This window comes from Saimiri boliviensis, chromosome 8 (assembly GCF_048565385.1).
Source record: "Saimiri boliviensis isolate mSaiBol1 chromosome 8, mSaiBol1.pri, whole genome shotgun sequence".
NCBI classification, from domain to species: Eukaryota; Metazoa; Chordata; class Mammalia; order Primates; family Cebidae; genus Saimiri; species Saimiri boliviensis.
The window spans coordinates 76,001,630-76,015,461 of record NC_133456.1 but is presented as its reverse complement, the minus strand read 5'-3'; the positions used below and the strand labels follow the sequence as shown (position 1 = coordinate 76,015,461).

The 13,832-nt window shown below is 37.7% G+C and overlaps 1 long non-coding RNA gene and 1 other non-coding gene across 2 annotated transcripts in view; one reads left to right on the top strand and one right to left on the bottom strand.

Annotated features, from left to right (window-relative positions):
- Window positions 1-13,832, bottom strand: part of LOC141585412 (uncharacterized) — a 149,046-nt gene that overhangs the window by 27,336 nt on the left and 107,878 nt on the right. Inside the window, exon 2 of the long non-coding RNA XR_012518859.1 lies at window positions 3,514-3,623. This is a non-coding gene — a long non-coding RNA (uncharacterized LOC141585412). The remainder of the gene's footprint in view (window positions 1-3,513; window positions 3,624-13,832) is intronic.
- Window positions 3,520-3,624, top strand: LOC120367669 (small nucleolar RNA U13). Its single transcript, XR_005581992.1, has one exon. It is a non-coding gene; the product is annotated as a small nucleolar RNA U13 (small nucleolar RNA).

Genomic DNA, 13,832 nt, shown 5'->3' with positions numbered 1-13,832 from the left:
AAATGATCAAAGAACCTTTCAAAATTGGTTCCTGGAAAGGATAAACTTCCAGCTAGATTAACAAAGGAAGAAAGAGAGAAGATTCAAATAAGCACAATCAGAAATGACAAAGGTAGCATTACAACTGATAATACAGAAATACAAAAACACTCAAAGACTACTATTTACATCTTTATGCACATAAACTAGGAAACCTAGAGGAAATAGAAATAAATCTCTGGAAACACAACCTCCCAAGATTCAGCCACCAATAAATTGAAATCCTGAACAGACCAATAATAAGTTATGAAAGTAAATCAACAATAAAGATCTACCAAGCAACAACAGCAAAAAGCCCTGGACAAAATACGCACACCAACAAATTCTACCAGACATTCAAAGAACAGCTCATACGAATCTTACTGAAACTACTCCAAAAAATTGAAGAGGAGAGATTCCTCCCTAACTCATTCTATTAAACCAATATTATCCTGATATCAAAATCTGGCAAAGACACAGCAGAAAAAAGAAAACTACAGACCAATATTTCTGATGAACATAGACACAAAAATACTCAAAAAAAATACTAGCAAACTGAATCCAGCAGCACATCAAAAAGATAATTTCTCACAATCAAGTAGTTTTTATTCCTGGGATGCAAGAATGGTTCAACATAATGCAAATCAATAAATGTGATTCACCACATAAATAGAATTAAAACAAAAACCATATGATCTCAATGGGCATAGAAAAAAAAATTCCATAAAATCCAATATCCCTTTATTTTAAAAACACCAACAAACTAGGCATTTAAGAAATGTACCTCAAAATAGTAGAGGCATATATGACAGACCCACAGCTAACAACATACTGAATAGGCAAAAGTAAAAAGCATTCTCCCTAAGAATTAGAACAAGATTAAGAGTATCCACTCTTACCTCTCTGATTCAACATAGTACTAGAAGTCCTAGCCAGAGCAATTAGACAAAAGAAAAAAATAAAAGACACCCAAATATGAAAAGAGGAAGACAAATCTTCTCTGTTTGCTGATAGCATGATCCTATACCTAGAAAGCCCTAATTTCCTCCAAAAGAATCCTAAACATGATAAATTAATTCAGTGAAGTTTTAAGATGCAAAATCAATCTATAAAAATAAGTAGCATTTCTGTACATCAATAACATTTCAACTAAGAAACAAGACATCAATTCCATTTACAATAAACACACACACACACACACACACACACACACACACACACACAAAATACCTAGGAATACATTTAACCAAGGAGGTAAAAGATCTCTACAAGGAGAACTACAAAACATTGCTAAAAAAAAAAAATCTGTAACAATATGAATAAATGAAAAAACATTCCATGCTTATGGATTGGAATAATCAATGTCATTAAATGGCCATACTTCCCAAAGCAAATTACAGATTTAAAGCAATTTCTATCAAACTGCCAATGTCATTTTTCACAGAACTAGAAAAAATCAGTCCAAAATTTGTATGGAACCAAAAGAGCCCAAATAGCCAAAGCAATCCTAAACAAAAAGAACAAAGCCAGAAGCATAATATTACCAGAATTCAAACTATATTAGAAGGCTATAGTAATTCAAACAGCATGATACTGATACAAAAATACACTCATAGATCAATGGAACAGAATAGAGAACTCAGAAATGAAGCCACACACCTACAATCAACTGATCTACAATAAAGTTGGCAAAAACAAACAATGGAGAAAGGACATCTGTCTTAGTCTGTACTTGCATTTTCACAAGCAAATACCTGAGTCTGGGTAATTTATAAGAAAACAAGATTTAATTGGCTCATAGCTCTGCAAGCTGTGTGGGAAGTATGGTGTCAGCATCTGCTCATCTTCTAGAGTGGCCTCAGAAACCTTACAATCATGGCAGAAGGTGAAGGGGGAGCGAGCATCTCATATGGTGGGAGTGGGAGCAAGACAGAGGAGAAGAGTTACCACACACTTTAAACAACCAGATCTTTTGGGAACTCACTACAGTGAGTACAGCAGCAAGCCATGAGGGATCTGCCCCCATGACCCAAACACCTCTCACCAGGCCCCAGTTCCAACACTGTGGATTACGTTTCTTTCTTTTGTTTGTTTTGAGATAGTCTTGCTCTTTCATCCAGGTTGGGGTCCAATGGCAGGATCTTGACTCACTGCAACATCTGCCTCCCAGGTTTAAGTGATTCTCCTGACTTAGCTTCCTGGGTAGCTGGGACTACAGGCACATACCACCATGACTGGCTAATTTTTTTGTGTTTTTAGTAGAGATGGGGTTTCAGTATGTTTCCCTAGCTGGTCTTGAACTCCTGACTTCAGATGATCCACCTGCCTTGGTCTCCCAAAGTGCTGGGATTACAGGCATGAGCCACCACACCTGGCTAGGATTACATTTCAACATGAGATTTTGGCAAGGACAAATATCAACTATATCAACACCCTACTCAAAAATGGTTCTGGGCAAACTGGCTAGCCATATTCAGAAGAATTAAACAGTATCTCTACTTCTCATCAGGATTAAAGACTTAAATGTAAGACCTCAACCTATAAAAATGCTAGAAGAAAATCTGGAAAATGCTCTTCTGGACATTGGCCTAGGCAAAGAATGGCTAAGATCTCAAAAGCAAATGCAACAAAAACAAAAATGGACAAATGGACTTAATTAAACTAAAGAGCTTCTGCTCAGCAAAAGACACAACTAACAGTAAACAGGCAACCTACAACATAGGAGAAAATATTTGCAAACTATGCATCCAACAAAGGTCTAATATCCACAATCTATAAGAAATTTTAGTAAGTCAACAAGAAACAAACATTAAAAGTGGACAAAGGACATAAGCAGACACTTCTTGAAAAAAAAATACAAGCACCCAACAAATTTTGAAAAAAATGTTTAATATCACTAATCATCAGAGAAATGCAAATTTTTATATATTTATGTATTTATTTATTTTTGAGACAGAGCTCACTCTTGTTGCCCAGGCTGGAGTGCAATGACATGATCTCAGCTCACTGCAACCTCCACCTCCCAGATTCAAGCGATTCTACTGCCTCATCCTCCTGAGTAGCTGGGATTACAGGCATGCAACACCACACCCAGCTAATTTTTGTATTTTTAGTAGAGAAGGGGTTTCACCATGTTGGTCAGGCTAGTCTCGAACTCCTGACCCCAGGTGATCTGCCCACCTTGGCTTCCCAAAGTGCTGGGATTACAGGAGTGAGCCATAGTTCCCAGCTGAGAAATGCAAATTAATACGACAAGGAGATACCATCTCAAATGGCTATTAATACAAATAAAAAAATAACAGATGTTGGTGAGGATACAGAGAAAAAGGAACACTTAACACTATTGGTGGGAATGTAAATTAGTTCAACCCCTACGGAAAACAATATGAAGATTTCTCAAAGAACTAACAATAGAGCAATCTACTATACAAACCAGTAATTCCCATTATTGGGTATCTACCTAGAGGAAAACAAATTATTCTATCAAAAAGACACCTGCAGATCCTTTTGTAGTTCATGAGCGTGATGACTGGGTGTTCACACACAGGTGTGAGATGTGCCATCCACTGAACCTTATTAAGACATCAGCATATTATCCATCTGACCTGGAAAAGAAAAAAAAAGACACTTGCACTCATATGTTTATCACAGCACTATTTACAATAACAAGGGCATGGAATCAACCTATGTGTCCATCAGTGGTGTACTGGATAAAGAAAATGTGATACATGCACACCATGGAATACTACATACCCATAAACAAAATCACATCTTGGCAGCAACATGAATGGAGCTGAAGACAATAATCCTAAATGAATTAATGCATAAACAGAAAATCAAATACTGCATATTCTCACTTATAAGTCAGAACTAAAGAATGGCTTCTCCAAAAAATAAAGATAGAAGCAACAGAAACTGGAGACTCCAAAAAGGGAGAGAGAATGAGGGAGCAAGAGTTGGGAAAACCACTTACTGGATACTGTGTTCACTGTTTTAGTGATAGGTTCACTAGAAGCCCAAACCCCAGCATTATGCAATATGCCTATGTAAGAAATCTGCACATTACTCCCTGAATCTATGACGTATATAATCTATTGTATACGTAGAATAGATTCATATATTATCTATATTCTATAAAGATATTATAGTTACATATCTAGTGTATGTTCTATATATATAATAGACATTTATATTCTATATATATTTAAAAATTTATGAACACTCAGATTTTGGCTTACCTTATGGATTCTCTTGATAAAAGTTTCATGTGCACTTGAAAAAAAACCTGTATACGGCAGCTGGTGGATAAAGTCTTCTATAAATGTCCATTGGACAAGTTGATTGATAGTGTTGCTCAAAACTATCTCCTTATTAGATTTTGCCATCTTGTTCTATTCATTCCTGAGAGAGGAGTTTTGAAATTTCCAACTGTAATTGTGGATTTTTTTCTTTCGATTCTCTTAGTTTTTGCTTTATGTATTTTGAATTTCTGTATCTAGGTGCGTACACACTTATGGTCATTATGTTTTCTTGATGAACTGGTACTTATTAATCATTGTGGAATTTTCCTCCTTACCTCTGGTGATACTCCTCATTCTGTATCTACTTTGTTTTATACTAACAGAACCTCTTCAGTTTTCTTATGATTAATATTTCCTTGTTTGTCTTTTTCTATCTTTTTGCTTTAACTTATATTTATATTTAACATGTCTTTTATATTTAATATGCCTCTTTTGTAAACAGCCTATAGTTAGCAATTTCCTTTTTTTGTAGAGTCAGGCTCTTGCATTCTTTCTCAGGCTGGTCTCAAACTCCTGGCCTCATGTGATCCTTCTGCTTCAGCCTCCCAAAGTACTGCGATGCCAGGTATGAGTCATACCTGGCACGGCTGGTGTTTCCTTTTTAATCAAATCTTAAAATCTTTTTTTCACTGGATTTTTTGGTCAATTTTATTTAATGTAATTATTATGTGGAACATTACTGTACCAGTTTGATATTCACTTTCTAATTTTTGGCTCTGTTCTTCACGGTTTTCTCCCTACTTTTCTGCCTGTTTTTGAATCAACCAACTACTTTCTATTATTTTGTTTTATCTTTCTTTTTGGTTTGCTAGCCATCCCTCTGCTTTATTTCTCAGAGGTTATTTTAGGGCTCACAATACACATCTTTAGCTTATCACTGTCAACCTTCAAATAATATATACCACTTCACATATAAAGTAAATACTCTTTAACACTCTATCTCCATTTCAGCCCTATCTTTTGTGCAATTGTTATTATGCATTTTGCTTGCCATGTGCGATGAACCCTATAATACATTTTTCTTTGAGTTATTTTTTTATTGCATTTTAGGTTTTGGGGTACATGTGAAGAACATGCAAGATGGTTGCATAGGTACACACATGGCAGTGTGGTTTGCTGCCTTCCTTCCCCTCACCTGTATCTGTCATTTCTCCCCATGCTATCTCCTCCCACCTACCCACCCCCCGTCCCTCCCCCATTTCCCCCCAATGGACCCCAGTGTGTTGTGCTCCCCTCCCTGTGTCCATGTGTTCTCATTGTTCAACACCCGCCTATGAGTGAGAACATGCGGTGTTTGATTTTCTGCTCTTGTGTCAGTTTGCTGATAATGATGGACATAATTTTTTTTTAAACAGTCAGTTGTCTTTTAAAAACTTTAAGAGTTGAGAAAAAAAATTAAATACACACATGTATTTACCCATTTCTGGTTCTCTCTCTCTCTCTCTCTCTCTCTCTCTCTCTCTCTTTCTCTTTCTCTTTCTCTTTCTCTCACCCTCTCTCTCTTTTTTTGGTATGAGTCACCCAGTCTGGAGTGCAGTGGTGAGATCTTGGCTCACTGCAGCCTCCACCTCCCAGATACTAGCGATCCTCCTGTGTCAGCCTCCCAGGTAGCTGGGATTACAGGCATGTGCCACCATGCCCAGCTATTTTTTGTATTTTTAGTAGAGATAGGGTTTCACCATATTGGCCAGACTGATCTCGAATTCCTGACTTCAAGTGATCTGCTCACCTCAGCCTCCCAAAGTGCTTGGATTACAGAAGTGAGCCACTGCTCCTGGCCCCATTTCTGGCTCTCTGTTCTTTTATGTAGATCTCAGCTTCCATTGACTATCATCTTCCTCTAGGCTAGAACATTAAAGGAAGTTTCAGCCCAAAGGAAGATGTGCTAGTAACAAAGTCTCTCAGCTTTCATCTATCTGAAGATATTTTATTTTGCCTTCATTTTAAAAACACTTTCTTTGGATATGATTTCTAAGTTGACAGGTTTTCTTGCCTTTCTTGCCACCACATCAGATGTTCCAATTTTCTCTGATTTAAGTAGTTTCTGATAATATATCAGTGAACATTCTTACGGTTGTTCTCGTGTTTGTTTTTGATATGTCTTTTCTTCTGCCCTCTGGCTGCTTTTAAGATTTTTTCTTTATTATTAATTTTACATATTACTGGTTTACATCAATTTGATAATAATATACTATGGTCTACTTTTCTTTGTGCCTATCTTGCTTGAAGTACACTGGCTTTCCTATAGCCATGGATTTATTTTGTTCATGTTATTTAAAAGATTTCAACCATTATTTCTGTAAATATTTTTCCTCACCCAATTTCTCTTTTGTCTCCTCCTGGTATTCCAGTTACACATATACTAGACTCCTTTATATTGTCCCAGAGCTTACAGAGATGCTGTTCTTTTGCCCAGGCATTTTATTTTTTGTGTCATGCCCCCATGTACACAATTTCTATTCTCCTATTTTAGTTCATTAATCTTTCTTGTGCATTGTCTAATCTACTGTTACACTCATCTCATAACTCTTTCCTTTTAAATATTATATCTTTCAATTCTAGAATTTCCATTTTATTCTGCTACATTTCCCTTTATTAAGATTCCCTATTTGTTCACTCACTACACTTATGTTATCCATTTAATTCTTGAATATAACAATTGTTTTCAAATTCTTGTTTACTAATTTTATCATCTTTCTCATTTCCCTGTTTCTATTTTTCTGAGTTTTCTCTGGTTATAGATAACATATTTATGTTCACATACATATCTAGTAAACTTGATTTTGCAGCTGATATTGTAGACATTACATTTTTGGAGAATTTTGTCTTCTTTCATAATAGAATTTCGTGTTTTGTTTCATTCAGCATTGAATTTGTTCATGGATTAACCTGTTCCTTTTGAGATGTATTCATAAACTGTTGAAGGCTAGAATTATGTCTACGTTAGGGTTCAGCGAATTCTATTCCTAAAGTATTGCTTTTCTATAAGTTTTACTGCATATCTGGGATGTTTAGCAAAATGTCTCTCCTCTGGCAGATCAGAATGCAATCATCTTCTAGGCCTGTGCAAACTCTGGTGTTTGTTTAGCTCACAGCTCCCCAGTATTTTCCCCCTCTCTGGTAAATGTTTTTAGCATAGCTTTACGCAATTTCTCTATGCGTATACACAGGTTAATATTCAGCCAAAGACTCCAGGAGCTCCCTATGCAGATTTCTGGAGCTCCTCCTCTACTCAGCTTCCTTTTCCCTCTTACCCTGTTTCCAGAAACTCCAGTTGCTTCAGTAGTCTTAAATTCTGATAATCTTTTTTAGCTCAGTGAGGCAGCTGTGCTCTGTTTTGGCTTTTTTTTTTTTTTCCACTGCCCTACAGTCTGAACAGCGCCTTCAGACAGAAAGCCACGGTTATTATGGGGATTATGTTGCTTGTTTCCCAGCTCTCAGGGAGCACAGTCCTCCACTAGCTTTGGTTCAGCATCAGAAAATAGCTATATTATTTATCCAGGTTTATGGTTATTTACTGCAAGAGGTCTAATGCACCTCATTATGGCAAGAAGCTAAAGTTCTAACAAATATTTAATGTATGACTACTTGGTACAGGTGCTGTGTTCGTCTTTGAGCTTAGCAGACAAATGGTACATCTCAGGCCTCAAGTACTATAGTACCTTGTGGAAAAGGCAGCTGGATAATTAAGTTCAGTTATTTCAGAGACACTTTAATAGGGAATGTATTCAGTGTCACAGAAATTGAGAAGAGAGATATTTAACTGTCTGAGGAAGTCAGGATTCCTAGAGGAAATGGCATTTAGCAGGGAATTTTTATTTTGCCAACTGAAAAATAGAAAGATACCTTAAGCACATGTGCAAAAGAATGAAAGTGAGTATGTGTCTCTGGAGGAAGGGACTGTAGTAGGATGCACTAGATGACTATTGAATAGATTGCATAAGGGTGGAGAAAAACAATTAAACCTGAAAAATAAGGTTCAGATCATACAAGTCTATTAATGTCACATCAAATAGACAAACTTAGCTTATATAGGAGCATAACAACATAATGATTAAAAGCAAGGCTTCTGGGAGTTGTAGTCCATGGCATTCTAGCTGGTACTTTGGGTAAATTTATGATAAACTTCATGGAGGTTTTTGATTTTTTTTTTAATAGAGTAATGTTAGGACCTGCCTTCTTATCCTATTGTTGGTTACTGTAAAGTACTTAGCCCAGTGTCTGTCATCGAAGTACTCAAAATTGGTGGCTGCGTATGCTATTGTTATTATTTCTGCCGAAAAACGTAGCCAGAGTTGGTTTGTGAGATGGTTTGTTTTGTGACTAGGTATGTATTTTTACTAAATGTTGTTGTCTGAATGGAGGATAAATCACATGTAGGAGAATGAGTAAAAGAAAACTAGAAAGAGCAGGATATCGAGCGTGCTGGAAGGTATGCTCAGTAGAGGCCAAGAAGGCCCATCTTCCGTGCGTAGAAACGGCATGGTTAGGGTGGCAAGCAGTGCCTACTTCCTTTGACCCTTTTGGAGTGTGATTTGCCTGCATTTTCTCTACAGCAGAGATGTCCAACGATGGGAGGTAATACTGGGACACTGAAATCTTATTGCCAGGTATGATCAGCTCATATAGTCATTTAGGAATGTTACAAAAATAGTGGTACCTTTTTTTCTATTTGTGGAAGATTGTACTTTTTTTTAAGTGGCCACAACATTATCTCTAAGCCCAGATATTTTTCTTGTAATATAATGTTGACCTGAAGCAAATAACTGTGGGTGGGTTTGTTATGGAAGTAGGAGTGAGTTCTGTGATTTGAGCCCAGAAAACCTGAGTCCAAGTGACCTTGGTCTGGATCCTAAAAGATGATACAGGTGACATCAGGTTTTCTTGGGATACTTGCTCTTGAAACCCAACTACCTTGACATGAGAAAGCAAAGAGACTATATAGAGAGGTGATATATAGGTTTTGTGGGTAACAGTCCCAGCTATGGCCCCACAGTCAGTATCAACAATAACTAGAACACTGTTTTATTTTATTTTTCTTTAATAGTTACTAAGCATACAACTACCAGTACTTAAAATCCTCAATTATTAAAAAGGGGCCCTAAAACTCACAGAAATGTCAAGACTGACCGAGCTAGAAATGTTAACTAAAAAAGTGTAGCAGAGGTCATTGTGCCAATGACATTGTTTAGTTTATTCTCATAAAAGACTAGGTGCTGTCTATAAGAAACTGAAGTTTGCTGAAACGGGATTCTATTTCCCATAGCAATTATTTTGACAATGTATTTGGCTTTTACCCATGATAATGCATTTATTTTCGACTGAGGCATAATTTGCTTTTAAAAACAAGAAAATTCTGCCTCTCTTGATGTAGACAAAGCCAGGTGAGTTTAAGTAATTGGGGGAAAAGACATCACTTAAAATTGTTTCTGCCAATTTGTCTTTTTCTTTCTGCCTCCACACTTCCTCCACACGGCTCCTTGCACACACTCCCAAATGTGGTCATAACAGTTGTCAATAACAACCAAAGATTAGCCTTTGTGGGGAGAAAAAAAGCTGAGAAAAAAAAAAAAAAAAAAAAAAACGGGAACTGAAAACACTTCTAGTGGTTTGTTCCATTCTCTTTGAGGCTGATTCATGCAAAGACAGCTCTGCTGCTCATGACTTGGGATAGCATCAGGTCCCCAAACAGGCTGAAGAATGTTACTAAGGCCTTACAAATAGGAAAGGACTGTGAAAACTATTAAGGTACCAAAGACAGACATAATGAACATTAAGAAAAAAAAACACCAGGACACACTGATCCAAGGAATGGACTGACAGTGGGCAAAGCATTTTAACCTAAGACTTGTGGTCTGTTGCTCTAACAGAGAAGAGTGGAGAAAGTGTTCTATCAGTAGCCTGATTATACTGACCTATTTAGAGTCTATCCTACCCTCAATCCAACATACAGCATATCTCCATCAAACTGGCCAGATTCAACTTTTTTTTTCATTTCCACCTAAATACCAGTACCTCTTCCTGTGACATGCAGGTTTTTTTAACCCATTAGTTTTTTCTTTTTCTTTCTTTTTCTTTTTTCTTTTTCTTTTTCTTTCTTTTTTTTTTTTTTTTTTTGAGATGGAGTTTCGCTCTTATTGCCCAGGCTGGAATGCAATGGCACAATCTTGGCTTGGCTCACCACAACCTCTGCCTTCGGGGTTCAAGTAGTTCTCCTGCCTCAGCCTCCCGAGTAGCCGGGATTATAGGTGTCCGCCACCATGGCCAGCTCATTTTGTATTTTTAGTAAATACGGGGTTTCTCCATATTGGTCAGGCTGGTCTCGAACTCCAAACCTCAGATGATCCACCTGCCTCAGCCTCCCAAAGTGCTAGGATTACAGACATGAGAAATCACTTTATTCGATTTGTATTCATATCTCAGAAATTCTTATGTAGCTCTTCAACTACATCCCTCTACAATTGACCACTGCACACAGACCTGGAAACAGGTTGCCCAAAAGACAGGTAAGATGCTTAATAAGCGCTTATTGAGATTAATCACTAAAAAGGAAGTAGTGGTTTGCTGTTATGTTTTAAAACAACTGATAAGAATAAATGGCTTAACACAGAGCTAATTTTGTAGGGAGCCTAAAAATTTAATTAAACTGAGAAACTTCCTCCAGAAAAAGGACACAGGAGCACAGGGTATACAATTCTATAATTTCAGGAAGTTCATGGACTTCAGGTTAAAAACCCCCGTTTATGACAATTCAGTGTGGAGCATGAGCTAACTGGTTAATATTCAGAATCAATCACCATTTATTGCAAGACTGCTATATGTCAGGCACTGAGCTAGGTACTCCCACATTTACTTCAGCATAATCCTGATATAGACCAGGAATGTTCTTTCTTCTCTTCCGTTTTCCCCATGACAGCTATTACCATTTCAAAAACAGAATGTTCTTCCAATGAATGCATTTTGGGAAAGGCTAATTTAGCGAAATTCTTATTTTAAAGGTAAGAAAACTAAAGCCCAGAGAGAAGTAACATGCCTGAACTCAAACGGTGAGTTGTTACAGCTTGGAGCTAGGGTTCAGGTCTCTCTCCTAAACCTGAGCTCTTCAATCACATATCTCTACATGACAGGACTCCAGCCCAATGAATGACAAATCACCATAGCTCAGGTTATACCAGAAACTGAAGTGGAAAAAAGGATACAGTCGTAAAGTAGTTTATTTGGGAGGTGAAAGAAGCAAGAAGCACTGGTGAAGGAAGGGGAAAATGAGGCAGGGAAGGCAATCGACATAGGGTTTGTTAGCATATCATCGATTACTGTGGATGACTGGAGCTTAATCCTGTAGAGGAAACCTTGGAGAGCAGTGTTGGGCACACACCTTAGAGTTATTTTACATAAGGGATGAGCTCCAGTATTTATACACCTACTACAGGCAGTTATAGGTTGAATGTTATTTGGGGGATGCAATGGGCTGTACTTCCAGCCCCCTTCATGATGAGCTTCAGTGGCCAAAGAAGACTGTTAATTAAAGAAATGCAGATGCTGGCAGTTGCAAGTCACTCAACATATGCAAGAGATGGGAGAATATGACAGGCCGCTGACAATGTCTGCTGTGTCTGCATAGCCATGTATATGGTCAGAGCTGTGAGCCAGAGCATGGTATACTTGTGTGGGAATTGGAAGACTTGATTTCTCACTTAATATGTTTAAGCTCTCTTTGGAAATCTACAACTGAACACAATTTAGAGACCCAGGGAAGTACTTCTGGAGCCAGCAGCCAAGATAATAAAATGTTTGTAAAGCAGGCCAAGTTGGTTGATGGCTCTGAGTTTATTTAGCCCACAGAAGGGAAAGTTGAAACAGAGCTTAATTATAATCCACTGAATCTAATCGCTTTGTAAATTCTGTTAATTCTACATCCACAGTGACTTTCTTTTTCACTCCACAAGCCCTTGTCTCAGCTGTCAGTATTTATTACCTGTATGGGTCATTTTCTTCACTATTAGATCTAGTGCTCTGTTTTTCTAAACAAAACAAAGCACACAGATGCACACAACAACAACAACAACAAACTATTTTGTAGTATCCCATTTAGTATCTGGATATAAAAATCATAGATAATATAATCTATAAACGTATATCATTTCACAAACTGCATTATAATGCCCTGAACATAATACATGAAGAAATAAAGGAAAGTAATTTGCAACAAAATAATAACATTTTAGCAATATAATTGCTGGAACACATCGCACTGAAGTTTATGAGCAAGTTGTCAAATTCTTGCACTGCTTCATGGAATCATATTGCATGCCTTATCTACAAATGCAGATCAGCACAGGTGTGTTTTATTGGAATTCAAATACCATTAGCAGTCTGAGTATACATATAGGATAGAATTAAATGGCAGGCTCAGACTAGTATAAAAAAGGATATTCAACTTTTATATGGAATACAGGACAATTCTTAGTTGTTGGGAGCTGTACTTTGCAATGCAAAATGTCTGTCATTCCTGGCTCCTGTCCACTAATACCAGTAGCAAATCAAATAATCCCATTAAATTTTAAAACATGCCCTGTGAGCAGTATTAGTTCCAGTGAAAAGCACTGACTCATTACAATAAAATCTTCCAATGGAAACAACATGTGATGTTAAAAATAAAGAAGTATATAGATCTAAAGTCCACAAATAAAGCAGAGGCAATGTTCCAGTAACTGCTCTGAGAAGCTCTGATATGCTCTGGGTCAGGGAAATATGGGAAGACTATTGAGGTCCCTCCCATAGTTCATTCTCTCCTGGTGACTCAGGTAGTGAGTCAGCTGGTAGTGGTGTTTGCAAAATCTTGGGAGTTCCTTGTCCACATGTTGTGTGCCCTCTCTGTAGTCTCTGGGCCTAGGTTCTTGAGTATGCAGTGCACTATAGACTGCTTGTGTCCTGGTGCAATCAGAAGTAATGGAAGCTGGAAAGGATAAGTTAGATAGGGTGGTTATGGAATTGTCAAACCACAGGATTGACAACTTCTTCTGGGAAGGGTCCTAAGCAACAGTCCCCTAGGCTCCTCAGGATAGGAGATGCTGAGGAAAGCCAAAGATCCTCTGACACCGGAAATCATCTCCTAGTTCTTGGTACCTGTCAGCATATGCCTTTCATCAGTCTGTCAAACATATCCATCCAAGTCCCCGGATGGCCAAGGAGAAGGAATAGAGATAACTCTCACAGGGATGGGAAGAAGACGTGAAGTGGAGGCCAGGAGGTGAGGGAAGCCTAGAAAGTTAGGTTAAATTAGCATGCTGAAAGCATAACATTTCTTTAAAATCTTATGCTTTATGTTGAGTTATTTGTTTATTTGAGTCAGGGTCTCACTACTGCCCAGGCTAGAATGCAGTGGAACAGTCATAGCTCACTGCAGCTCACAACTTCTGGGCTCAAGTGATCCTGCCACCTCAGCCTCCATAATACTAGAACTACAGGCACACTCCACCACGCACGGCAATTTTTGTTTCATTTTGTTCTGTT